The sequence below is a fragment of the Saccopteryx leptura genome, chromosome 5 (genome assembly GCF_036850995.1).
Source record: "Saccopteryx leptura isolate mSacLep1 chromosome 5, mSacLep1_pri_phased_curated, whole genome shotgun sequence".
In the NCBI taxonomy this organism is placed as follows: domain Eukaryota; kingdom Metazoa; phylum Chordata; class Mammalia; order Chiroptera; family Emballonuridae; genus Saccopteryx; species Saccopteryx leptura.
Genome location: NC_089507.1, coordinates 70,977,610 through 71,002,750, shown reverse-complemented (window position 1 = coordinate 71,002,750; position 25,141 = coordinate 70,977,610). Strand labels below are relative to the sequence as shown.

Below are 25,141 nucleotides of genomic sequence, written 5' to 3'. Positions count from 1 at the left end.
AATTAGGAGGGAAGCCTGACCTGTGGTGGCGCAGTGGATAAAGCATTGACTTGGAACTTTGAGGTCACCGGTTTGAAACCCTGGGCTTGCCCAGTCAAGGCACATGTGAGAGTTGATGCTTCCTGTTCCTACCCTCTTATCTCTCTCTCTCTCCTCTCTAAAATGAATAAAGTCTTAAAAAATAAATTAAAAACTCCCTTAAAATGTTTACTAACAGAAGAATGTAATAAATTAGGAAGGAAGTTTTGAGGTAATGTTGAATTAGCACCAGGGCGAGCTCAGAGCAGACTCCGTGCTTCCACAAGCCCAGCGGCAATGATTAGTCCTTTGTCCTCAGTAATTCAGATCTTTTCTATCTGTACTTAGGGTGGGGTCTTTATTTATTAAAATTCTTCAACCTGTCAGACCTGATCTTTGTCCTGAAGGGAAGAAGCAGTCTTCAACTTTCTAGGAACCTTCTGGGTCTATGCTCCTTTCCTACCTTCTGGTAAATTTGGGACCTTAGCCCAAAGACTCAGATGCTATTAGCTTGGTAGGATCTAATGTATTCTTTGTGGGGGGCTTTGTAAGCTGTTTATCTCAGAACTCAAGCTGTTTTTATTAAAGAAAGAAGAGAGATCCTGATGTGGCATCTAGACAATTGGTCAGTTAATACAAATAATGGAAATGAAGAGGAAGGTTATCATGGGGCCATGATGAGTAAAATGAATTTCAGCACTTAGGAGAGGGAGATTAAGGCTGAAAATGTGTAATTCATGGCCATCTATATCACTAGTTTTCAATTTTACATCTGGGGAATGGTGAAAATAGGAGAATTCTTTTGGGGACAACTAAGGCAGGAATCACCCTGAGCATAAGCAGATTTTACTAAGATCATTGAGTCTTTAACCCTTTGAGTAGTACGAACGTTCATGTACGTCCTTGTGCCTCCTGACTATCCTGAGTACCATCGTACATGTATGTTTTTAAACTTTGCGCTGAAAGAGTTTGTGAAAGAGGAAATCACCCAGAGGAGGCTGACCATCGTCAGTAGGAGACAGCCTTTGTCTTTCAGGGTGTCACTTCCCAAAGCCAGTCCCTGCAACGGCCTCAAAGGTTAAGCCACAACAAAAATGCTTTGTGTGTCAGCACACTACAAGAAGGGAGTGTAAATGTGGCGACACCAGGGTGATGTGCATTGAATGTAACAAACCACTTTCCCTGCATCCATGTTTTGAAAAAATTTTAAATGTAAGGAATAAATAAAAATACCTATAAATTGTCCTAAGAGTATCATCATATGTGAAGTACATATTTGAGATTCTGCTAATAACAATACTTCTTTATTTATAGATAGGAGGTACACAAGATTTGCATGAGATAACAAAAATTTTTATTTTTAAAAATGTGTAAGGCAATATTAAAAAAAGGCAAATGTATGTTCTTCTTGTTTCCATAAATTGGTTATCTAACAAACATGATTTTAAGTTAATAAAACTGGAATTGGAACTAATTTTATTAAAAAAAAAACAAAAAAAAAACAAACTCCCAGGGGTCAGCGAACATAAAAAAAACCTCACTACTAAAAGGGTTAATCTTCATACAACATCAGGGTAGTTAACTCTTTCATAGACCAGCACAAAATTTCTGGCAGACTGGTCCATGGACCAGTGGTTGAAAAACCACTGCTCTATATAGACTCATCATTCTGTATACTTAGCATTCTGAGAGTCACTTATGTTTGGATAATATAGCCTGATTAGGTGGTGGCGCAGTGGGTAGAGCGTCGGACTGGGATCTGGAGGACCCAAATTCAAGGCCCCAAAGTCGCTGGCTTGAGTGTGGGCTCACCAGCTTAAGCGCAGGTTCTGTGGCTTGAACGTGTTATCATAGACGTGACCGTACGGTTGCTGGCTTGAGCCCAAGGATTGCTGGCTTGAAGCCCAAGATCACTGGCTTGAGTCCATGGTAACCAAATTGAGCAAGGGATCATTTGCTCTGCTGTAGCCCTCTGGTCAGGGCTCATATATAAAGCAATCAATTAACAACTAAGGTGCCACAACGAAGACTTGATGCTTCTCATCTCCCTTCCTGTCTGTCTGTCACTATCTGTCCCTCTCTCTGTCTCTCTGTCTCACTCACAAAAAAGAGATGACAACAAACTAATTATATATGCCTTTCACCATGATTTAAGTATCTATTCTTTGCCAAGACTTTGCCTAGTTGCTATATGTATGTATGGCTTCTAGACCCATTAGAGCTACCTCTACAAATACAGTTCCCCATGAACAATGCAGGGGTTAGGGCAGGCGTGGCCAACAGTTTTTGCCCCCGGGCCAGATTAGAAAGAAAATTTTTTTCACAGGCTGGACAAAATATTAAAATTTAAAAATGTTAAATACAAAAATGATTTGTTTAAGTAAACAAAATTTTATTATGTAATTTGTTTATGAATAAATGTGAGTGAAAAAAATTTTAATATACAATATTACTTTAATAAAAATATATTTTAATAAAAATATAATTACATACCGTGTAAATATACAAACTGTATCACAATTAATCGAAACAATATTTAATTAATATAATAGAATGAGCTTGAAGGGGTTATATTACAAATAAAACAATTATTTCATTTTACAAACAGCCTGGACACATTTTCAGTTATCAGCTGCAGCTCTTGTTTATGCTACAATGCCACTTGATTCAGCACACTTGACCACAAAAATAACGAATTGTTTGACCTTGGGTGCTCACTGGCAAACTCCGCCTAAAAGAATGTGGGTTTCACATTTCCGATAAACGTCAAACAGTTCATATCGAGTACAGACGAGTATGAAAGTTGTAAATCTTAATAATGGAATTTTTTTAAAAAATGAAGAAGTATCATGAATCCATTTGACCAATATTGGAAGTTAACCCTAGATTAGTCACACACGGAATTCTTTTCCATGTATCACTATCTTCTTAAATATCTCGATTTCCAATAATCAAAGATGCTTCTGCCTTCTGAGTAGCTGAGATTTTAAAGTAGTGGAGAATATTAAAAATTTGATCGCGGGCCGTATGAATTCATTATGCAGGCCGGATCCAGCCTGTGGGCCATATAGTGGCCATGCCTGGGTTAGGGGCACCAACCCCCCTGCACAGTTGAAAATCTATGTAATTAGGTTTTGACTTCCCCCAAACTTAATGATTAATAGCCTACTTTTGACCAGAAGCTTTACTAATAACATAGTCAATTAACACATACATTGCATTTATATGTATTATATACTGTAATCTTACAATAAAGTTAGCTAGATAAAAAAAAAATGTTATTAAGAAAATCATAAGGAAAAATACTTAGTGTTTACTGGAAAAAAATATACATATAAGTGAACCTGTGAAGTTCAAACCTGTATTGTTCAAGGGTCAACTGTATTTCGGTGAATAAGGAAAGGGAGCTCAGTGAGGGAGAGTTACTTATCATATAGCAGACAGGGAATTGCCTCACTCCAGAGCCAATGCTTTCCCATCGTATTTTCTGTATTAGTGTCTTGTGCTTCCATAAAAGAATGCTTCAGACTAAGGGGCTTAAGCAGCAGAAATTTATTTCCTCACGTTAGGAAGCTAGAAGTCCAAGGTCAAGGTGCTAGCAGCAGTGGTTTTTGGTGAAACCTCTCTCCTTAACTGCAGATGGCGCCTTGTCGCTGTGCCCTCACATGGTCTCTTCTCTGTGTGTGTGCTCTTCTGGTATCTCTTTCCCTTCTCAGAGCCCTGCCTTTATGATTTCATGTAACCTTGATTGCCTCCTTAGAGGCTCTATTTCTGAATACAGTGACGGTGTGGGTGGATAGGGCTTCAACCTGTGAATTTTGTAGGGACAAAATTCAGTGCGTAACAATGCTTTTAAAAATGTATCCCAACTTTATGTATATGAGTAAAAACTAGTAAAAAGCCTGCGGCGGATGCTACATAGTAGGTCTCTGGGATATAAATTATTATTATAGAATTAATATGTTTTTTATCTTGGAAATCAGCTGAGAGTAAAGAATGATTCTAAAATCTATGGGAAATTTTTTACTGGATTATGTTTTCTTTATTTATATAGATAATTTTTGTACATTTTTTAGTTTGTGTTTTAACATTCTCTTTGAGAATTTATTACTTATAGTGATAGTAGGTGCTATTAAGTGGTTACTTACTGGTTAGTTTAAAACCTAGCAGATATTTTATTTTTTATTTATTATTATTATTATTTTTTTTTGTATTTCTCTGAAGCTGGAAACGGGGAGAGACAGTCAGACAGACTCCCGCATGCGCCCGACTGGGATCCACCCGGCACGCCCAACAGGGGCGACGCTCTGCCCACCAGGGGGCGATGCTCTGCCCCTCCAGGACGTCGCTCTGCCACGACCAGAGCCACTCTAGCGCCTGGGGCAGAGGCCAAGGAGCCATCCCCAGCGCCCGGGCTATCTTTGCTCCAATGGAGCCTTGGCGCCTTGGCTGCGGGAGGGGAAGAGAGAGACAGAGAGGAAGGAGGGGGGGGGGTGGAGAAGCAAATGGGCGCTTCTCCTGTGTGCCCTGGCTGGGAATCGAACCCGGGTCCCCCGCACGCCAGGCCGACGCTCTACTGCTGAGCCAACCGGCCAGGGCCCCTAGCAGATATTTTATTTGCATAATATTTTTTAATCCCAGCATCAGCTTTAATGAGATACAGGCAGAATAATCTTCATTTTGAAGAAAGAAATTGTGGCATGTGGTCTAGAACCCAGGCTTTGGGTCCATTGTGACTAATTTCCAATCTCAGTTTACCAATTGCTAGCTGCCTTAGTAAGGGTTACTTAAACTTTTTATGCTTCAGTGTACTAGCTATCTATTTCTGTATAATAATTACTTAGAAATGTAGTGAATTCTGCTACAATAAACATTTAATTTCACAGTTTCAGTGGGTTAGGCAAGCAGTACTGATCGTCAGAAGGTCGCTGTCAAGAGTTGGCAAGGGCTGCAGTTATCTGAAGGCTTGACTGAGGCTAGAAGATCTTCTTCCCGAGTGGTTGACTCACATGACTGGCAATACAGTGCTGGCTCTGGCTAAGAGGCCTCAGATCCTTTCTCAAGTAGACCTCTCCGGATAGGTTTGCTGGCTTCCCCCGGACTGAACTGTTCAAAAGAGATAGAAGCTATCCTTTTAATGACCCAAGAGGTCAAAAAGCATCATTTGTACCCCATTCTGTTTATTAGGAGCCAGTCATTAATCTAGCCTGTACTCAGAAGGAGGGGAATTAGGCTCCATTTTTGGAAGGGAGAAGTTTGACATTTTAAAAGCATCACGCTTAGTTACTCTCACTGTTAAATGAAGATCATAGTAGCATCTACTCCCTGAGCTCATTATGGCTATTGAATTTATTCATATAAGGCACCTTAAACAATGCCAGCCATGTAATAAATAATTAATGTTAATTTAGTGCTTCTCAACTGTGGGAGCTTATAAGAATTACCTGGAAAGCTTTGAAAAATCCCAGCAGTCAAATCAAACCTTAGGCTTATTAAATTACCATCTCTAGAGATGGGACACAAGCATCCATATTTTAAATGCGATCTTTCTTCCCTGTGCTAATGTGCCAGTTCATCCTAAGCCCTGCCTCCCGTCCCTTCTTTTTTTGGTTGTAAGAAGACAAGTCATTTAATGTGATTCCCCAACTTTCTTACTTACAGCATAATATTGGTATCTACCCTTAGTCTCAACTTTTCTGTCTCTAAAAAAAAAAAAAAAAAAGAGAGAGTTACAGAAGAAGTGAACTTATTTGCTTAATGATTAGAAAGGAGGGGAAAAAAGAAAAAGAAAAGGGTTCTAGTTTGGAATTAAGATGAAGATTTCAGAATTCTTGCCCAAATTAATTGAAAATACTTGAATTTTTTATTGTTGGTTGAAGTGGTAAATCACACTTTCCACAGAATTATTTGGGGATATTTTTGGATTGGCTACCAGATATCAGTAATTTATTTTAATATTTTATATAATTTTAATGACAGGTTAAGCCTGCAAATATATATATTGCACTTTATATATAGCATAGGACTGTTTTTGTTAATATGAGATCAGTGATTAAAAAATTGCTTTTCACCTAAATGGTGGTGGCGCAGTGAATAGAGCATTGACCTGGGACACTGAGGGCCCAGGTTCAAAACCCTCAGGTCACCAGCTTGAGTGCAGGGTTGCCAGCTTGAGCATAGGATCATCAACATGATCCCATGGTCACTGGTTTGAGTCTAGAGGTTGCTGGCTTGAAACCCAAAGGTCATTGGCTTGTAGCTGAAGGTTGCTGGCTTGAGCCCAAGGTCTCTGGTGGCTGGAGTCACCTGGTCAAGGCACATATGAGAAGCAATCAGTGAACAACTAAAGTGTCACAACTAAAAATTGATGCATCTCATCTCTCTCCCTTCTTGTCTCTCTCTTGCATGCACACGATTTAAAAAAATTGCTTTTCAGCTATTAAATTGAGATGAAGACATTAAGTTTGGTATTTTATTGCTCACATAGAAAATTAGGGTACTGTCCTGCCAACAGTGAGCTTATAAAGTCTTATCAAAGAAATAGAATATATATGCAGAGTCAGGATACACAGAATAAAGTGGGGTTGAGAGGGAGGAGTCATTTCCAAGTCAGATAATCAGAAGGACTTTATGGAAGAGGAAGTTGGTACTTATCTGGGCTTTGGACAGCTAGTAGAATTCCCACAGGTGGTTTGTGCCCTAGGAAGAGAGGAATTATATGAACAAAGGTGTTTGGAAACACAAGCATGTCATTGAAACAGTGAGCGTGGTATGTGTGTTGGAAGGGTATAATTGGATTTGAAATTGTAGATCAGATACTGAGTGGCACATTCCTAAGAAATTTTATTACCCTCAGTACAAATCATCATCTTCAGTGCCTTGGACATATTTTCCTTTATTTAAAGAATTTTTTTTTCTTTTTTTTTTTTTTTTTCATTTTTCTGAAGCTGGAAACAGGGAGAGACAGTCAGACAGACTCCCGCATGCGCCCGACCGGGATCCACCCGGCACGCCCACCATGGGGCAATGCTCTGCCCACCAGGGGGCGATGCTCTGCCCATCCTGGGCGTCGCCATGTTGCGACCAGAGCCACTCTAGCGCCTGAGGCAGAGGCCACAGAGCCATCCCCAGCGCCCGGGCCATCTTTGCTCCAATGGAGCCTTGGCTGCGGGAGGGGAAGAGAGAGACAGAGAGGAAAGCGTGGCGGAGGGGTGGAGAAGCAAATGGGCGCTTCTCCTATGTGCCCTGGCCGGGAATCAAACCCGGGTCCTCCGCACGCTAGGCCGACGCTCTACCGCTGAGCCAACCGGCCAGGGCTATTTAAAGAATTTTTTTATTAAAGTAGTATAATACATGGTATGGTTTTATTTAAAAATCAAATAAAATGAAAAGATTTATAAAAAATATTGCTCTATACCCTTCAGCAGCCCTCAGTTTTTTCCTAGAGGAAATCAGTTTTCACTTGTTTCACTGTTCTTTTGATATTTGCTTCCATTTGATGTACCCCTATAATGTTATATTTTGATTTCATACTTTTAGAGATAACACCATGTCTTCTTATGAAATATGTGGAATTAGCTCTGTTACATTGTCACTCCAAACAATTTCTTCTACTACCGTTATATCACAATTTTAGCCTGAATTCATAATAAATGTTTGACTTGTTACAACTACATAAATGTGTGTGTGAGGTGGATTGTCCAATGTTAATATTTGTCTATATTTTCACTCACATAAATCTATCTGAATTTTTTTTCCAAACTGCTCTAACAAATCCACTGCTAACTTTTTTACTCCAGAATTATCAAATAATTTGTCAAGCCTTTATTTCTGGGGAATTTCCTCTTTGGCCCTTTTTCTTCTGCTCCCACTTGAACTGGTTGTAGAAGTTGTAGAGGTCATCCTGAACTTCCCTCACCTGTCTGCCTGAACTACTGTTTCCCGGAGTTTTTGCCTCCGTTGTCTGGGGGCCTCAGTGAGTGTCTTTAATCTGGAAAACGCTGTCTTTTGGTCTTGGAAATATTCCTGTATTTTCTTATATTATTTCTTTAGACATCTTTATCACTGTCTTTTAATCTTGTTTTCTATGAAATTTAATCAACTTTATTTTTCAACATGTTTATTTTAAAAATTTGAGCTTTTGTATTTTTAATATAGGTGCTCTGTTTTTTGTTTCCAAAGCACTCTATTCTTTTTAGCATTCTATTTTTATTTGTATCTTTCTGAGGATACTAATAAGGCTTTTATTTGGGGGGAGGGTGGTTTTGTTTTCTTTTTTCTCTATATTATTTCTTTTTGTGGAATTGCTTTTTGTATCTCTTCACTCAAACATTTGGTTCTTGGCTATTGTGAATTAAAAATAATACGTAATAGCCTGACCTGAGTGACACAGTGGATAAAGTGTCGCGCTGGAATGCTGAGGTCGCCAGTTCAAAATCCTGGCTAGCCTGGTCAAGGCACACATGGGAGTTGATGCTTCCAGCTCTTCCTCCCTTCTCCCTCTCTTTCTCTTTCAAACTGAATAAATACAATCTAAAAAAAAATTAAAAAAAAAAAAGAATAATATGTTATATAGGGGTCCTGTGGGCTTGTCTACTGGCATACTTCACTTGAGGAGGAATAGAAAGTGGGATAGAGGGAGATCTAGCCTGTTGAATTTGGGAACCCAAGATGTCAGTATACGGACATACTTTTTTCTTCAACCATCGAATTCCCTAAGAGCAGAGAAGTAGGACGTGTGCTCGTGGACCTATTATTTCTTAGCAGATTGTCACTAATTTTCACTTTTTCAGTTGGTTCCTCACTGTATCTTTACCTCCTTCAGATATCCAGGAATTCATTGATATCCAGAGACTAAGCCTCAGTACCCCTACCTGATATAGACTTGTCTGGATGCATGGGGCGGCAGCAAGCTTCCTGGGTACTGGCCGGCTTTCCACCAGTCTGTTTTCAGTCACTTTTAAATGTCTTTGAAATCTCTTCTACTTCTGTCTTCTCTGCTGGGTTTTTCTTTTGTTTTTTTTGTTTTGTTTTTTTTGTTTTTTGGGGGGAGGAGGGTTTCTCTTGCTTGCTTATTCTTTTTAAACATTATTTTACTGTCCTTATAATGGAGTATTGGGAAGAACATGTGATCACTCCTTTAAGTGGGTATTCTCCTTTGCCTTTTCCCCCATACTTGATTTTAAATGGAACAGAATTTTATAATAGCTGTGCAAACAGTATTTGAGAATAAAGTGACTGTGAATTTTAGCTTATGAGCATTTGATAATTTAGACAACTATTTTTCTTAAGAAAAGCACCTTAATAATAGGGCCATTTAATCGGTACAATGCCTGATTGTAAAGACATCTAATTTAATAAGCTGAATTGTACTTGAGCCTTGAGTTCAGCTTTTCTTCATTCTGTTAGGAATTCACTAAGAAAGTCTGAGTCAAGCTTGTCTTTTATCTTATATCATAATGGCATTTGCATTGTTTGAGATTAGCTGAGTGGTTTTTACCTTGCAAACGTTGGCTAGTAATAATACTAATTAAGTCATCACTCCATGGATAATATGAGCTGCATAGGAAGTATATGACGTATTTTCTTCCCTAGTTTAATACCTTCTTACTGAGAAGTCCCTTTCCTTTTGAAATTATTCAACCTTCACAAATTTGTGTCTATGAAGAACAGAATCATTATATTGAACAAGTTTAAGCCCTTTTCATTTTCAGTCTGTGCCTTTTAGGTTTTCTATGAGCAATGCTAAGTATATAAACTATGCTTTTCTTCTGGTTAAAGATCTAGATGCAGAATAAAATGTAAGGGTTGCTGCCTGTTTATCTGTCCAAGGTGCCAGGCATTTGGATTATGAAACCTGCTCAGGGATGAGTTGGAAGTGTGGTGCCAGGAAACACAGGTTTCCACACGTGACTCCATATACATTTTTATGATGTTCCAATGGGTTCCGCATCCAACATATCCATGTGATAGGCAAAACCTCTTTTGTTTTTACTCTTATGATTGCTAAGATTGTAAATCCTGATAACTAGATGATCTTTCGTTTGCTGAGTACACATATAAATCTTTATTTTCCTTGTAATGGCCTTTGATGCTGTGAGTTGTATTAAATAATGAATGAGCTTATGAAAATTTGGAAAGAGAAGCCATGACTAAGCAAAATTATTCTGCATTAGAACAGCTGGTCTTGAAGAGTATGTGTGTGTGTGTGTGTGTGTGTGTGTGTGTGAGAATGTAAATTTGTTGAAGTCTTTCATCTACTGTACCCTTTTAAGTTCTCTTTATTTTTGATGGCTTATATCTTTAAAAAAATTTTATTGCAATTTTCATGAGGTATTAGGAGGAAAAGTAGATAAACTTATCTCTAACTCTACGTTCTCTTTGACTTTTGTTCCTATACTTGATTTTAAAGCCAACAGGATTTCCTTATAACAGCTTTATTGAGATATAGTTTGCAAACCATAAAACTGAGCCGTTTTGAAGTGTATGATTCAGTGGTTTTTAGTGTATTCACAGAGTGCAAGACATCACCACTGTCTGGCTTTAGAACATTTTTATCTCTTCAGAAACACACTGGAGGTCTATTACCAGACACTCCCCATTCCTTCCCCCTCCTTTCCTCTCCCCCTCCACTTCCTCGAGCCCTAGGTAAGCACTAATCTATCTATAGAGATTTGCCTATTATGGACATTTCATATACATATAATCACAAAACATGGTCTTTCATGACTGGCTACTTTCACTTTGTATAAGTTACAAGGTTCATTCATGTTGGAACATATATCAGCACCTTCCACCTTTTTTATATCTGGTTAATATTCCATTGTATGACTGTACTACACTTTCTTCATCCATTCATTCAATGATAGACTTTGGATTGTTTTCACCTTCTGGCTATTATGAATAATGCTCTTATGAACACATATTTACAAGGTCTTATATGGATACAACCTTTTGACTGTGAATAATGCTGTGCTGTTATGAACACTCATGTGCAAATTCTTATATAGGTATATGCTTTCATTTCTCTTGGATATCTTTCTAGGAGTGGATTTGCTGGGGTAAATGGTAACTTTAACATTTTAAGGAACAATTTTCCAAGGTAATTGCATTATTTTACATTTCCATGAGCAATGAATGAACGTTTTAATTTCTCTACATTCCCACCAATACCTGTTATTTTCTGGGTTTTTAAAAATATTTACTCTAGTCATCATAAAATAAGCAATAAAATTTTGTAATAGCAGGAAGATTATGAGCTTGGAGAAAAAAAGGAGAGGAGACCAAGCCTCTCCAAGGCTAACAGGTAATGTCTGTTAGGGATTTTTGGAGTGAATTGTTGTGAACTGAGTGAAAACCTCAGTAAATTCTGCATGTTTTACTAATGCTTTTATGTAAGGAGTATCTTATTTGGATTGAGCTGGAAAGAGAGAGAACAGCCAACAAATGAATTATTTTAAAAGTATCCAACTTATATTAATATATGATCAACATATAAAATATAGAAAATATGCTTAAAGAATATTAATTTGAAGGGATGTCAAATGATTAGCTTGCTAGCCACCCATAACTTTACTCTAATTCCATTAAGTTGTGTTGTAAACACCTACTTTGCTGAACTCCTGGACTGTTAAACTTTTACATTGAGTCCATAAACAAATTTGAAGACTTAAGTGAAAAGGAAGAGATATCCAAAATTTTTACTTCAATAACTCTAGGCTTAACTCTGAGCCTGTGGTTTAATTCATAGGACACCAAATCAGTACACTTACAGCTTGATCGGTAGTGTCAGCTGCATCACAAAGGGTGGGTGTGAGGGCAAATGGTAATATGATATCCATATGAACTATTTACTGCAACTACACACTCACTGTTATTTTCCTCTTATTAGAGCACTAGATTCATGGGGAAAGCCGAGTTTATTCTTTTTGTTTTTTGTGTTTTTTTTTTTGTTGTTGTTGTTTTCTGAAGCTGGAAACGGGGAGAGACAGTCAGACAGACTCCCGCATGCGCCCGACTGGGATCCACCCGGTACGCCCACCAGGGGCGAGCTCTGCCCACCAGGGGGGATGCTCTGCCCCTCCAGGGCATCCCTCTATTGCGACCAGAGCCACTCTAGCGCCTGGGGCAGAGGCCAAGGAGCCATCCCCAGCACCCAGGCCATCTTTGCTCCAATGGAGCCTTGGCTGCGGGAGGGGAAGAGAGAGACAGAAAGGAAGGAGGGGGTGGGGGTGGAGAAGCAAATGGGCGCTTCTCCTATGTGCCCTAGCCGGGAATCGAACCCGGGTCCTCCGCATGCCAGGCCGACGCTCTACTGCTGAGCCAACCGGCCAGGGCCGAAAGCCGAGTTTTATTTAGCTGAGATATTGCCTTATTGTTCAAGATTAGCAAGTTATATTGTCAGAGGCTCCCCGTTCTATATATGCTATGATTTCCCCCCCATTCTCCTGCTTACTGATATCCCATATAAACAGGTTCTTCGTCTGTTAAATGCTTGTCCAACAGCTAGCCTAGATGTGATATTCCAGTCTGAAAATTTAGGTAGACTATTTTATGTATTTCTTATATTCCTATCCCATCTGTTTCCACTGACAAGCATTCAGGCTCTCAGTAAATGCCCACAAAACAGATTAGCTGAACAACTTAGGTATCATCAGGAGTGACATTGCATTTTAGTCTTATAAAAGAAACTATCACCTAATTTTTGTTCTGCCTGCCGGCCTTTACCTGCATGTTACTTCACATAAATACTTATCACGTTTCAATCACGTTTAAATATGCAGATTCATTCTGGGAGCAAGAGTTCAGTGTAGATAGTAGCAATTTGGCAATAAACATACCTCTGCATCTTGCAAAATTTAATCTGAATGGTTAGATTTGTTGTTTTGTGAATAATGTCTAAGACTAGACTGTAATTAATTTTTATTTTTATTTTAATTTATTATCTTGCCATTTGAGCAATTTGTGTGAGGCCTTTGAGAAAGAATTTTGTCATGGGCAAGGGTTGCGAGAGAGCTGTAAAATATAGCCTCTCATTTTACATGGGAAGATACCAAGTCCTTTAATTAGAAGATATAATTATATATATGTGTCTCGTCACTCTAAAAGAGTGATTCTACTATTCAAACCTTGCTACTTTGCTTGTATCATCTGGTCCCTCTAGGCATTTGACTCAATCCTAGATATGGAAAAAAAAAAGTGGTTCTGCTTCTGGAGAATGAAATGCAGAGGTAAAATCCAGTCTAATCCTGTGTAGCTGGCATTTTATGATTATTTTTTCCATTCTTCTGTGAATGCATTGTAGAAAAAAAACATAATTCATGTTCTTTAAATTCTTATATATATTTTATAAAACATTTTGTACCCATGCATTATTGTAGGCTTTTATTAAAATGTTGTTCCCTGGCCCTGGCCAGTTGGCTCAGTGGTAGAGCCTTGGCCCAGCGTATGGAAATCCCAGGTTTGATCCCCGGCCAGGACACACAGGAGAAGCAACCATCTGCTTCTCCACCCCTCCCCCCCCCCCCCTCTCTCTCTCTCTCTGTTCCCTTCCCACAGCCATGGCTCAATTGGTTCCAGTGCATCACCCTGGGCACTGAAGATGGCTCTATAGAGCCTCCACTCAGGCATTAAAAATGGCTCCGTTGTGAGCATGACCTCAGATGGGTAGAGCATCGGCCTCAGATGGGGGTTGCAGATGGATCTCAGTTGGAGTGCATGCATGAGTCTGTCTATCTCCCCGCCTCTTACTTGGAAAAGAAAAAAATAGTTTTAAAAAAATATTGTTCTCAGAACAAACTATAGAAGTGATCCCTGAAAGTATAGCCTTAAATGTTGTTCTTCATATACACCCCAGGATCTAAGAAACTATAATGAATTAAGATTCCTACCCCATTACTCATCAATTTTACTTGTTTGTTGATTGAGGAAACATTTTAAAAATATTTACTGCCCTGGCCAGTTGGCTCAGCAGTAAAGTTTGGCCTGACGTGTGGAAGTCCCGGTTCAATTCCTGATCAGGGTACACAGGAAAAGTGACCATCTGCTTCTCCACCCCTCCCATTCTCTCTGTCTCTGTCTCTCTTTCTCTCCCCCTCCCACAGCCATGGCTCGATTGGTTAGAGGGCATCGGCCGGGCACTGAGGGTGGCCCTATGGCCTCCACCTCAGGCGCTGAGCTAGCTTGGTTGCCAAGCGATGGAGCTGCGGCCCATTCCAGCAGAGTATCGCCTGGTAGGGGCTTGCCCAGTGGATCCCAGTCAGAGTGCATGTGGGAGTCTGTTTCCTCTTCCCTCCCTCTCACTTAATAAAAATAATAATAATAAAGAAAAAAATTTACAAATATGAGACAGTGTTTTATAATATTGATAACAACAACAGCTAATTCTGTTAAGAGTGCACTGATCAAAGCACATGCTCTGTGGCCAGACTGCCTGGGTCTGTCTGAACGGCAGTTCAGCTACGTGCTAGTTGTGTGAATATGGACAAGTTAATTCATCTCTCTGTTTCAGTCTTGTTGTCTCTAACTGGGATGTTATTAGATTCCTGTTGCTGCTTTGACAGATTACCACAAGTTTAGTGGCTTAAAACAGCATAATTTAGTATCTCCCTATTCTGTGAGGTGTAGAGGCTCAGCTGGTTTCTCTACTCCAGGTCTCACAAGACCAAGATCAAGGGGTATGTCAGCCGGAGTTCTTATCCAACCAGGCTCAGCGAGGTTGTTGTCAGTTTGCAGTTCCCAGTGGTTGTAGGGCTGAGGTGCCTCTTTCCTTGTGTGCTTTTCAGTTTCTGTAGGCTATCCACATTCTTGGGCTTTTGACCTTTCTTCATCCCCAAAGTCAGCAACAACCCACTGTTCTATCTAGTTGATTAGTGAGTTTTCATAAATCCTTTTGTGAGGCTTAATGAGGAAACAAAAAGCTACTTCAATAAATCTGGTGCCATGAAGCTAAATATTGCTTATTTTAATGGCTGATCTTCTCATGGCTCTGAGCTATATCACAGTAGAGATTAGCATTTTCACAGTTTTATTTTTTCTCCATTAGGCTAAGATTGCAAGAACGGTATAACTTCATGGCCATTGAAAAGTCAAAGCACATGACAAGCACTAGGACAAATGTCCAGATTAGTGTTAGGTACCGTCACATGATATAGGTCCAGCTTTACTAATTATGATTATAATCTTTTTTAATGAGAGCAAATACTTGTCACATGGTTCAATGTTTGTTACTGACTCTGGAACAAAGGTTTTTATGGTACAGTCTTCTTTAAGTGCTGAGTAATTTTTCCCTGTATACTGTGTATATGATGCTAATTGAATGTTTGTGTGTTTGCTTGAGAAAGGGATCAAATTTATCCAAGAATGAATGAAATGTTTCAAGAAAACTTGGCTGATTTAAAATGACACTTTTCTTTAATGGAGAAAGTTAGTTCTTGTCCTAGGAAAAGGTTGATGTTAAGGAAAATGATTACTATTTCAATTATTCCATCTGCAAAATTTTCTTAAACCTTTCATGCCCATGAATTAAAATATATTCTATTTTTTATTTCAATTTATAGAAGTAACTTCAAGTTTCAAACAGTTAAAATATTTAAACAGCTACAGAGGTGCATTTTTTTTTTCCATTTCTGAGGTCCTCCTATGGAATTCCACTGCTGAGTATCCTTACTCTCCTACCACCAAATACCCCTTTTCTTGTCATTTAAACAACTCTGTAACCCAATTACTACTTAACACTTTGAACCAACTAGTTCTTTAAATAGTATCAATTATTCCATATTTCTTTACTATATATTTGAGGTACAGGTATCTCTTTATTCCTATGCTAGTATGTCTTACTGAGTCTTTTATTTTTATGAGAGGAAGGGAAATAGTGAGACAGACTCCTGCATACACCCTGATGGTATCCACCTGGCAACCCCATCTAGGGCCGATGCTCAAATACTGAGCTATTTTTAATGCCTGAGGCTGATGCACTTAGTCCAATGAAATCATCCTCAGCTCCTAGGACCACACTCAAAGCCACTGGCTGCAGGAGGGGGAGAGGGAAAGAGGGGAAGAAGGTGGAGAGAGAGAAAAAGAGGAGAGGAGGAGAAGCAGATGGTCACTTCTCTTGTGTGCACTGATTGGGAATCAAACTCAGGACATCCAGCCCTGGCCAGTTTGCTCAGTGGTAGAACATCGGCCCAGCATGTAGATATCCTGGGTTTGATTCCCAGCCAGAGCACACAGGAGAAGCACCCATCTGCTTCTCCACCCTTCTCCCTCTCCTTCCTCTCTGTCTCTCTCTCCCCCTCCTGCAGTCAAGGCTCCATTGGAGCAAAGTTGGCCCGGGCACTGAGGATGGTTCCATGGCCTCTGCCTCAGGCACTAGAATGGCTCTGGTTGCAACAGAGCAGTGCCCCAGATGGGCAGAGCATTGTCCCCTGGTGGGCTTGCCAGGTAGATCCTGGTTGAGCGCATGTGGGAGTCTGTCTCTTTGCCTCCCAGTTTCTTACTTTAGAAAAATACAAAAAGAAAATAAAGGAAAAAAAAAAAAAAGAAACCAGGACGTCCATACGCTGGCTGGTGCTCTATCCACTGAGTCACTAGCCAAGGCCTGTCTTAATGACTTAAAAGTGTGTTTTAAATGTGTATCAATCTATTAAAGCTATTTATTAATCATTTTTTATATGCAAGGAAGACTGAGGGGATTGAAAAGATATTTAAAACTCAATCTCCAACTCTGAGCTTACATTTGCCAGTTTGTGAATTTTTTAAGTGCCTGCAAACATCAGACACATTCTCAATGAAGACTTCATGACAATCTTATTTATAATTGTAATCACTACCCCTCACCCTTGCTGGTACTCCCAATTTCCCCTAACCCTATTACTGTATTTATTGTTTAATATTTTACACACTAGACCAGGGGTCCCCAAACTATGGCCCACGGGCCGCATGCGGCACCCTGAGGCCATTTATCCTGCCCCACCGCACTTCCAGAAGGGGTACTTCTTTCATTGGTGGTCAGTGAGAGGAGCACATGACGCTGCAAAGTGCAGCGTTGCTCATGTACAGTACTACTTCCGGTGACACGTGTCGCACGCGTCACAGCTTTGGAAGCGTGTCATATGACACACATCCAGTCTGTGGCTGCAATGCCCCACATCACCGGAAACAGTGTGAAGTAACAGCAGACATAGGAAGAAAGGCAAAGCACTATAACCATTACTACACAGTACAATGGCCCCCATACTCCCCCAAATGTACAACAACATAATGGCCCCTATAACCTCCCTTTGCCCAAAAGTCTCCCCCCCACATTACTACACACCATGTTTCCCCTATTATAAGACCCTGTCTTATATTAATTTTACCCCCAAAAGACGGGGCTGTCTTATTTTTGAAATACGGGTCAGTCTGTTGATTTAAATTTACTTGTTCTTTATTTTAAATATTGTATTTGTTCCCATTTTGTTTTTTTACTTTAAAATAAGATATGTGCAGTGTGCATAGGGATTTGTTCATAGTTTTTTTTTTATAGTCCGGCCCTCCAACGGTCTGAGGGACAGTGAACTGGCCCCCTGTGTAAAAAGTTTGAGGACCTCTGCACTAGACTGTAAGTCCATGAAGGCAGAGGTTTGTTTGTTCTGATTACTAATGTGTCACAAATGCTTAGAATTGGGCCTGGCATAGAATAAATCACTCATTAAATATTTTTTGAATGGGCGATTCTTACATACATGTATTTTACATATATATAAAACAATTTACATATGTAGAACAAACAAGACACCTTTGAACTCTAGCCAGAATCTGCCCGTGTCTTACCATCTCAGCACTGTCAAGCTGGTTCAGTGCCAACTGGCTTTTCTCTTCTGTACTGTCACACTAGGCCCCTAACTAGTCTTCCTGCTTTCAGCTTTGCTCCTCATAGTCTAGATTCAGCACTGCAGCCAGAGTTGTCTTTTAGAGTCAGATCTCCCAACAGCTCAAAACCCTCACTCAGAGGAAGAAAGGCCATGGCTTAAAATAAGACTGATGATCTGCCCTAGTCCTCCCCCAAACTGTCTCCTGATTTTATTTCCTGCCTCTCTTTTACCTAACACCACTTGGTCCCAGACCCGAGACCTCTCAGGGTTCTGGCACTTGCTGTTTTCACTGCTTAGAGTGCACTTCCTCCTTCCTTCCCTCTGCTCAGTTGTTACCGTATTAGGCCTCCCCTGAGCCCCTGAGTGTGTTCAATGAAATAACATTCCCAACTCCCACATAACTCTGCTGTATTTCCCTTTGCCCTGCTTTATGTTTCTTCATAGCACTTATGTTACTAATTGGTTTCATTGTCCCTCTCCCTTTGATTTGAACATGTTTCATAAAAGCATGAAGTTTCTTTTGTTCAGTGCTGCGTCTTTAGTGTTGAAGAATGTCAGACACTTAGAAAGCTCATGATAAATATTACAGATAGTGTGCGGTAAGTATACATTATGCATTCATGTGCTAAAAAATAGAAGCATTGCTAATTCTTATAATGAGAAAACTTGAGGGAGGCATTGTAATTACCAATATAAATGCAAGAACATGAAAGAGTAAGGCAGTGTTTATTATATTTGGGTATCAGCAAATCAAAAGATAATAAAAGTAATAATAAAGTAATTATTATGAACGTTGTTTCTCACAGGCATGAAAAGGCATCTTCTTATTAGGCATATTTGCACCCAGACTTCCCATCTCAGTGCTGCACGGGGTATTTTCCTGCAAGCCTCTGTAAGGGAGTTGAGCCATGAGTATCCTCTCATGTAGGAAGCCTTGCTATAAGATTACTTCAGGCTGGCAATACTAATGACATGTACCACACATTTCTGGGAAGGCAGACAAATTTTCGATTCTCAGTCTGTTAGCACATAATTAATCAGTATAAAAAGAGGTGAGGAGAAATGTCATGCTGATAAATTGAGGTGTTTACTGCACTGTCAGTATATTTAAATAAAGATTCAGGAGATAAATTTTGACTACTTAAGTTTCAAATGTGGTATGCAGTTGTCAAAACCACTGAAGTAGAGGCCAGTCTACATACTCGCCCAGTGAGTGAGTCAAGAATACGTCTTCTGTCAGAAGAATTGGATGTGCTTTGTCATAGAATGAGATAAATATAAAACAGATTCCTCAATTACTTTTGCTTTTTTTTAAATTCAGTGAGAGGAGGGGAGGCAGAGAGACAGGCTCCTGCATGCGCCCCCACCAGGATCCACCCAGCAAGCCCACTAGAGGGTGATATTCTGCCCATTTGGGCATTGCTTCATTGCATTCATTGCTTGGCAACTGAGCTTTTTAGCACCTGAGGCAGAGGCCATGGAGCCATCCTCAGTGCCCAGGACCAACTCGATCCAATTGAGCCATGGCTGCAGGAAAGGAAGAGAGAGAGAGAGAGAAGTGAGAGGGTGAGGGTGGAGAAGCAGATGAGCACTTCCCCTGTGTGCCCTGACTGCAGGAACATCCTACTTTTGCTTTTTGAGAACATGTCTAGTGATTCTTCCATTTGTACCATAAGGATTTAATTAATTTTTTATGTTCTCTGAATATATGTCTCCCTTCCCATTATTTCTCCATTTTATTTCCTGAAAAGATTATTTATTGGATTTCAAAAATTGGAAGTAAATGATGAAACTGCTGTTTTTTTCAAAGACATTATCATAAACATAACTATTTGAGAATTTATTTTATTTGATGACATTTTCACACCCAAGGGTTTAAGGTTTCATTTTAGAGATAGAAGGCCAGTGGCCTCTTATCAAGGCTGTTGAAATGCTATTGCTCGTACCCTTAAATGGTAGGAGTTAAACCACACTCCTATATTTTTAAAATTTTATTTTTTAAATATTTGCCAATGTTTAATCTTGAGTTTTATTTTATCCTTTATTTTCAGATAGAGGTGAATTTGTTCTTTGGAAAGCAGTATGGCCTTATTTAACTTGTAGTTTACAAATACAATGACCCAGCAGTTTCACTCTGACATATACCTAAGGTACACTCCTGTACACGTACCCAAGGAGATGTGTACAGGACTGATCATCACAGCACTGTCTCCGGGAAAAACCTGAACCATCCCAGGCACCCATCAGTAGGGGAGTGGTTGAATAAACTATGGTAAAGTCAGAAGGAAATATTATATAATGAATAAATATAATATAATGAATTATGCTCTCAATAAATTGCTTGCAGCAATAACTTTTTATAAGGTAAAGAAAACTCAAACATATGCAGTCACAATGGAAGCAGGAGAATGATGAGCAAAGAAGTCAGGATGCTGTAAACCACAGCTTCAAACAGAGAAAACACACCCATGAAACACATCCAGGCTCACTTTGGATTAGTCACTGTAAAAAAAGAAACTACATTAAACAAACGGAACTACATTTTTCTCTTTATAGTTATTTATGTTTATAATATACAGGTATCAGAAATGAGTAGTCTTTAATTAGTTTTTAATCACCTCCAAACTTATTTTCCTTTCTTGCTACTAGTCAAGTAAATCTTGACTCTACTAGTCAAGCTCTTTGCGCAATGGAAAATACTGCCATCATAAGCAATATACTACATGGATTATCAAAATATTAGAATATGATTTATTTCATTTTTAAAAATAAATTAATATGGAAAACTTCTCATGTCAAGAAATCTATTTCACCCTGAAAATTAGGGACCACATTGTTTATGATCAGTAAGACATAATAATTCTAATAATAAATAGAATGTTTTCCAAAACAATTCTATCAAAGATTGAAATCTGAACAACTTTGGCATTGCTATCTATGGCAGCATCACTTATTTTAACATCCACAAAGGTGAAATGGCTTATATTAGAAAGCATTTCATTAAAACCACAGTATGCTCATAAAACCAAATCATTGAAGGTAAAGTAAAAGGACTTATTAATACTTATATAGCACTTACTATGTGTCAGCCACTGTTATAAGTACTTTACAATTGTCAATATATGTAATCCCCCCACAACCTGGTGAGATAGTTAATATTACCATTTGCAAATAAGGAAACAGAACTTGTTAAAGAGTATAAGGTCACACAGGTACAGTAGTCCATAACGGACTATTCATGGAGGATATGTTCCAAGAACCCCAATGGATGCCTGAAAGCACAGATAGTACCAAACTCTTTTTTCCTATACATACATACCGATGGTAAAGTTTGTAAGTTAGGCACAGTAGGATATTAATAGCAACAGCTAATAAACAGAGCAATCATAACAATACACTCTAATGAAAGTTTTGTGAATTGGTCTCTAGTAATTTTTATATTTTTCTGTCCAAACTTATTTCTAAATCTGTGGAATCATTCTTTACTGGCAGTGATTGGCTTGATGTCATTCATTTTAGGGGATCCCCTGCTAAAGTATCTATAGGCTCAATCAGAACACGTTTTCTCTTCATATCTTATACCCACAAATGTAATGCCTTTCCCATCTTAACTAAGTACTTATTATGCACTGTGGCCATAACTCTTGAGCTATGACAGCCAAACTAGCATGAATTCCTTTTTCCTTCTTCACAATTTCAGGAGTAAAAGATTCATTTGTATCATAGATCTTAGCAACCTCAGCATACAATTTTTCTACCTACTGTTAAGAACTTTCATCTTTTTACATAAAAGAAGCACATATGGCTTCTCTTTGGCATATCCAACTTGCCAGCATCATTACTCTTGTGCTTTGGGGACATTATTAAGTAAAATACTTGAACACAAGCACTGTAATGCCATGGCAGTGGATCTGACAACCAGGAGCTACTGAGTGACTAGCTGGTGGGGAGCATCGACAGAGTGGAGATGCTGAACAAAGGGATGATTCATGTCCTGGGTGGGATAAAGCAGGATGCTGTGAGGCTCCATCACACTGCTCAGAACAGTGTGTGATTTAGAATGTAGGAATTGTTTGTTTCTGGTATTTTTCCATCTAATACTTTGGGACTGCGGTTGACTTCCAGTAACTAAAAGTGACATGGCAGGTAAGGTGGGGCTACTTTAATAGGTGGCAGAATGGATGCTAACCCAGGAAGTAAGTCTTGAGCCTGAATTCTTGTGCTGTGCCACAGAGTGGCACTTTATGTGACTTTTTGTGTTTTCACTTCCTGCAGTGACATCATGTCATGCATACATTTTGTTACACTGATTAAGCATCTTCTGTTGCATCTCACTTGCCTCACTTTTCTGTTTCTTATTCACTTGCTGGGTAAAGCAGCTGACTTATCTAAGTTAAGCCAATTTGTATTAATTTCAACTGGGTTGTTTTCATTCTCAGATAGATTATGATTATTCGCATAGCAACTTTACTGTGTTTAGATATTAACAAAATAAACAAATCTTTGAAAATTGAGGAGAAACTTGTCATATATCTACCAGTAAATTTTAGAACATCTGTAGATGTTTGAGCTGTATACAAGGTAATTAGGCTTTTGTATGAGAGGCATATATCAAGTTTTAAACTCTGATATGTTAGCTATTATAAAGCGATATAGAAATAGTTATATAGAAAAGTATTTCTTGACTTTTTTTTTTGTGAACAGATTTCTGATCACTAAGTTTAGTGTCATTCATAGAGACCAAGGTAGATCTCTTGTATCAATTTTATTCAGATTAAGAGATTCTTGTTTTTAACAAAGCTAAAAATCAAATGGAAGATTCTGCTATGGATAAAAACCCACTATCATCTTGATTTTGGACAAGATAACAAAATATTGAACTCGTTTTATGCAGTGAATAAAGCTCGTGATTTTTAGGATGTCTTGAATAAGTTAGGCATTCTTTATCATTATAAAAAGTTAAATGAAGAAGAAGCAATATTTCCAAACACATTTTATGAGGCCAACATAACCCTCATTCCAAAACCTGGCAAGGATAACACAAAAATAGAAAACTACAGACCATATCTCTAATGAATGCAGATGCAAAAATCCTAAACAAAATACTAGCAAATCGAATACAACAACACATTAAAAAAATAATTCACCATGATCAACTGGGATTCATCCCTGAATCACAAGGATGGTTCAACATACATAAAACAATTAATATAATAAACCATATCAACAAAACAAAGAACAAAAACCACATGATCCTATCAATAGATGCAGAAAAGGCATTTGATAAAATACAACATCATTTTATATTAAAAACACTCAACAAAATGGGTATAGAAGGAAAATATCTCAACATAATAAAGGCCATTTATGACAAACCATCAGCTAACATCATATTAAATGGCAAAAAACTAAAAACTTTTCCTCTAAAATCAGGAACAAGACAAGGCTGCCCATTTTCTCTATCCCTATTCAATGTAGTGCTGGAAGTTCTAGCCAGAGCAGTCAGACAAGAGAAAGAAATCAAAGGTATTCATATTGGGAAAGAAGAAGTAACAGTTTCACTTTTTGCAAATGATATAATCCTGTAAATAGAAAACCCCAAAGACTCCACAGAAAGGCTATCAGAAACAATAAACCAAAACAGTAAGGTTGCAGGATACAAAATTAATATATAGAAGTCTATTGCTTTCTTATATGCCAACAATGAAATTTCAGAAAATGAACTCAAAAATAATCCCTTTTATGGTTGCAACAAAAAAGTAAAATACCTAGGAATAAACATAACAAAGAATGTAAAGGACCTAAATAATGAAAACTACAAAGCATTGTTAAAGGAAATCAAAAAAGATACAATGAAATGGAAAAATATTCCTTGTTCTTGGATAGGAAGAATAAATATAGTTAAAATGACCATATTACCCAAAGCAATATACAAATTTAATGCAATTCCCATCAAAATTCCAATGTCATTTTTTAAAGAAATGGAACAAAAAATCATCAGGTTTATATGGGGCCATAAAAAACCCTGAATAGCCAAAGTAATCCTAAGAAAAAAAACAAAGCTGGGGCCATTATAATACCTGACTTCAAATTATACTACAGAGCCACAATAATCAAAACAGCATGGTATTGGCAGAAAAAGAGACACTCAGACCAATGGAACATAATAAAGAGCCTAGAAATAAAACCACATATTTTTGGTCAAATCATCTTTGATAAAGGGGCCAAAAGCACGCAATAGAGAAATAAAAGCCTCTTCAATAAATGGTGCTGGGAAAATTGGAGAGCCACATGCAAAAGAATGAAACTCAACTACAGTTTGTCTCCTTGTACCAAAATTAATTCAAAATAGAGCAAAGACCTAAATATAAGATCTAAAACATTAAATTACATAGAAGAAAACATAGGTACTAAACTCATGGACCTTGGCCATAAAGAACATTTTATGAATTTGACTCCAAAGGCAAGGGAAGTGAGGGCAAAGATAAAGGAATGGGACTACATCAGACTAAGAAGCTTTTGCTCAGCAAGAGAAACTGACAACAAAACAAATAGACAGCCAACTAAGCGGGAGATGATATTTTCAAACAACAGCTCAGATAAGGGCCTAATATCCAAAATATACAAAGAACTCACAAAACTCAACAGCAGACAAGCAAACAATCCAATAAAAAAAATGGAAAGAGAACATGAACAGACACTTCTCCCAAGAAGAAATACAAATGGCCAATAGATATATGAAAAGACACCCATCTTCACTAGCTATTAGAGAAATGCAAATCAAAACTGCAATGAGATACCACCTCACACCTGTTAGATTAGCTATTATCAACAAGACAAATAATAACAAATGTTGGAGAGGCTGTGGAGAAAAAGGAACCCTCATTCACTGTTGGTGGGAATGTAAAGTAGTACAACCATTATGAAAGAAAGTATGGTGGTTCCTCAGAAAATTAAGAACAACTACCGTATGACCCAGCAATCCCTCTACTGGGTATATACCCCCAAAACTCAGAGACATTGATACGTAAAGACACATGCAGCCCCATGTTCATTGCAGCATTGTTCACAGTGGCAAGGACATGGAAACAACCAAAAAGCCCTTCAATAGAGGATTGGATAAAGAAGATGTGGTACATATACACTATGGAATACTGCTCAGCCATAAGAAATAGGATCATTTACGACAACATGGATGGACCTTGATAACATTATACTGAGTGAAATAAATAAATCAGAAAAAGCTAAAAACTGTTTGACTCCATACATAG

At 38.5% G+C, this 25,141-nt stretch overlaps 1 protein-coding gene across 5 annotated transcripts in view; it reads left to right on the top strand.

The window, feature by feature from the left end:
* The window catches only part of FAM13A (family with sequence similarity 13 member A), a 291,193-nt gene that overhangs the window by 41,678 nt on the left and 224,374 nt on the right, over positions 1 to 25,141 (top strand). The window lies entirely within an intron of this gene.